This window comes from Nannospalax galili, unplaced genomic scaffold (assembly GCF_000622305.1).
Source record: "Nannospalax galili isolate Female #2095 unplaced genomic scaffold, S.galili_v1.0 scaffold596, whole genome shotgun sequence".
Lineage (NCBI taxonomy): Eukaryota > Metazoa > Chordata > Mammalia > Rodentia > Spalacidae > Nannospalax > Nannospalax galili.
Genome location: NW_008340140.1, coordinates 978,690 through 982,875, shown reverse-complemented (window position 1 = coordinate 982,875; position 4,186 = coordinate 978,690).

Genomic DNA, 4,186 nt, shown 5'->3' with positions numbered 1-4,186 from the left:
AACTAGGCATGACCTATAACGGATCTGACCAATCACAAAGAAGGAGATGGGGTCATAGCTTACAGAACGGACTGGGCTCTCAGTAGTGTCCTTCTTTCATTAAGAAGAACACCAAGATGCTGGAGTAGAAGGTGGTCAGCTTTGGCCATGAGGTAAACAGGGTGAAATTGATTGTAAACACAAAAGGATTTGGAGTCTTTAATTTTGGACTTCTGGTAATGTGAGGAAAATATCTATCATGTAATTTAAAAGGTATATTAGCCATATTTTCAGAAACGTATGGAGGTGTGCAGTTCTTCATTAAGGATGGAGAGTGAATGCTAAGAGCTTGATTAGGAGAAGCACTGAGATAGTCGTAAGCACAGCACACCTGCACATCATCTCAAGTCATTTTGTAATGTCTACAGAACAAACCCCATGCTTAAAAATAAGTTGAAATCAGACACATGGACACATTCCTGTACGTTTAGATATTGTAAAGATCTTTTTTATTTTAATTATTTGTATGTGGGGTTGTGTGCGTATGAGAGCAAGTGTCCAGGGAGACCAGAAGAAGGTGTACATTCCCCAGGAGCTCCAGTTACGGGTGGTGGTGAGCTGTTGGGTTTGGGTCCTGGGAACTGAACTTGGGTCCTCCGAAAGAGAAACAAGTGATCCTCACAGCTGAGTCATCTCTCCAGCCCCAACATGTTTATATTTCTAAAAACAATTGACCTAATAGCATGTATCCATATTCACATAACAGTTTTAGAAATCCACGTCAGTAGTGGGCAACAAAGAAATTTCCATTCCTTAGACTAAGGTATCATTTTAACCTTGAGCTGAAACAGCAGTTGGTTTGCAATAGGAACATATCCTGGTTATTTATGAAGTGATACTCAGCTCCAGTCCTCACCCCAGATGAGGTGAACCCCCGTGATTCTGTTCAGGTTGTTTGGTGGCCTGGGTGGGGCCAGGACTTCTGTGTTTTTAAAAGTCCTTTGGGTGGTTAAGGTGTAGCCAGTGTTGAGGACCGCTGACCTAGCAATGAACCCAGTGACCAACTGTCTTCCTGGGTTTCCTGAACAAAAAGCACAGCAGAGGGATTAAAGCAGCAGCTAAGACATGCCTGTTTCACCAGAAAGGAGATCTTCACTCAAATCTTAAGTGAGCTACTGAAAGGATTGGGTAATCTTGAGATGACTGGATCCTAAGTCTCTGTTTCTTCCTTAAAGTTAAATAAAATAGAAGATGCCATTTATGTAGCAAGGTAACATCATGTGTATTATCTGCAGAAGTCAGTGCTAGCTGAATTCCTAGTCACTATGGGCTAGTTACCAAAGCCTCCAAATAGTAAGACTATGCAATATAATTAAGATCTTCATGAGTACAGTTAAGCATCTGAATCTAAATCAAATACACGAAAGGACTGAATTTTATGATTAAGAAGATATGTTCAGGGTGTTTCTGTACAATGGAACAGGCAAAATGCATTCTTTGAATCAAGGGAGACACTAATAAAGTAGCAACCAGGACACATGAAACAAACACAGTCAGGAAATTTGACACCTGCATTAGGAAGAGACAAGTTATATTTATCAGGATGACAATGAAAATAAACACAAAACCTCGACAGTAATTTCAAATGTGAGTATCCAACTGAAAAAAAAAAATGGCTCTAGGGAAACTCATCTAGTGGCAAGCTCTGAGTTGCACACTTTCTGGTCTTCCTAAAGGTTACTTTGTGAGTCTTTTCCTTGGAGGGGTGCAGTAGAGGGTTATTTACTTAACTAGGGTTCCAGTTTCCCAGAGCAGCTGCAAGAAAACCATAGAACAGAAGTTTCTTCATTGCAGTGATAGAATCATGACATTAAAACAAACATGGCTATCTACCACGAGTTGCTTGTTTTAAAGGTTTGATATTCATAGCCCATGGGTTAGGCACTTAGATTAACACATTCCAGGAGGTTGGGGGACAGTTGGAGCAATCCAAAGACCCAAAGTTTTGCTAAGTCACTTCCTTGCTCATTGTTCTCTACCAGAGTCCTGTTATGCAACAGGAAATACATCTAGTTTGAGTCGAGATATACTGTGAGGGTGTCACACACATCAGATTGCCAAGACAGGAAGGAAAAGCACAGACCATACCATTAAGTCTCATACCAACCACATATTGAACTGATAATATATGAGACATTTTAGATGCTGTAAGATACACTACTGAAATTAATTTCTTTGTTTTACCTAATAAGCATGTGACTTCTAGGAGATGGAAAGACGTGCTGGACAGTGCTGACCCAGATTGCTCATGCCAAGGAGTTTTAAACAAATCAGAAACACAATTTAAAAGATTTTTAATTATTCAAAAGTCACAAGATCAAAAAGCAAGGGAGGAAAGGATCTTGATATAAAAAGTTCAAATTGTACAGTCAGATAGGAGAGCTTAGCTGTGGCTTTTCAAGTCTGAAGTCATCTTCACTCCAAGGGTTCATTCTTTGCTTTCAGGGGCAAAGCATGTCAACGTCTTAAGGCTGTAACTTTTCTTCTGAGATGATCTTCCTGTTGTACAGACAAGAATTACATCTCTGACGTAAGCTTTCCATTACACGCTTCTTACAATCATTGGTAGGTAAACTTGCAGAAGGAAAACTGAGACTAGTCAAATTTAATACTCGATATTGAGGAAGAGTTTCCACAACCTGCAGTCACAGCCATAAACATAACCAAGAGCAGGAAACAGCAGAGCACGCCATCGGTGTTTAGATTCCTCCACTCTGTTTCTTAAGCTATGGTCCTCCTTCACCCGTGCTCATTGGCAAAAATAAATAAACATTACCAAAATTATCTTTCACATGAGCACTTTACATGCAATCTTAAAGGAGTCATTGATAGAACTCCAACGGCGTATTACTGAATTTTTACATATTTTACAAAATTTCAAGCAAAGAGGACTGCAGATTTTCCCCCCACCATATATACAGGTTAAATCCATAGCCAGAGAAAGGAAGTGACGCGCGGCCATGCTGGTTGGCTGCTGTCGGTGTTCACTGTTTATGGTCTCGCTTCAGCAGTTTTCAGCTCCTGGTTGGTTGGCGCCTCAACGGTGATGACTAGCTGAGACTTAACTGCTTGGTCACAAGGACAGATTCTTGATGTAGGCTATCAGCTATTTATGTATCAACCTATAGCAGACTTCACTTTGTATAGAGGATCTTTTGTGACAAACTTACTCAGGAATGGAGGGTAATTTGGTCAAAATTTGTCTCAGTACAACAATGTCAAGAACACGGAAAATATTTAGTAGGATATTTTTACTCAAGCATGCTGTGATAGCTAATCTTGATTGACAGCTTGACATTCCTGGGAAGAAGGAGCCTCAACTGAGATATTTCCTCCACCAAATGGGCCTGTTGCCATGTCTATGGGGCCTTTTCTTTTTAAAAAATATTTTATTTATTATTTTTATTTTATGTATATCAATGTCTTGCCTGCATGACTGTAAGTGCACCCAGGTTGTGCAATGCCAGAGGAGGTTAGAAGGGGGAGTCAAATTCCCTGGAACTGGAGTTATGGATGATTGTGAGCCACCACATGGATGCTGGAACTGAACCCAGGGCCTCTGCAAGAGCAGCAAGTGCTCTTAGCTGCTGAACCATCTCTCCAGCCCCTGTGGGGAATTTTCTTAATTGCTAAGTGATCAGAGGTCAGTCCACTGTAGGTGGTGCCATCCATAGGCAGGTGGGCCTTGCTAGCTGAATGTGAGACTGGGAGCCTCATTCTTCTACAGCATCTGATTCAGTTCCTGCCTCTAAGTCCCTGCCTTGAGCTCCCAGCCTGGCTTCCCTGCAGTCTGAAGGATGAAGTAAACCGTTCACTTACTCCCCAAGTTGCTTTTAGTCCGTGTTTTTATCACAGCAACAGAAAGCAAATTAGAACAGTTGCCTAATGGAAGAGCACTTTCATTTTTAAATTTCTAAATTACTGAACAGTAAAATTGACCTTTGGTATGTTTGTATCACATGCTTTTGAAGAAAATGCCAGTAGACCCTATAAATGTGGTGTTGTAAACTGAACACTCCTTCTGTTGGGTAGACGTTTTGTCCAAATGGTTTTCATGATGGAGATTTATTCCCATCAGAGTTAAGACTGAAGTGGAAACTTCTATTACTCATTCTGTTCTACAATAAATAAGCTTCATTACCAGAGG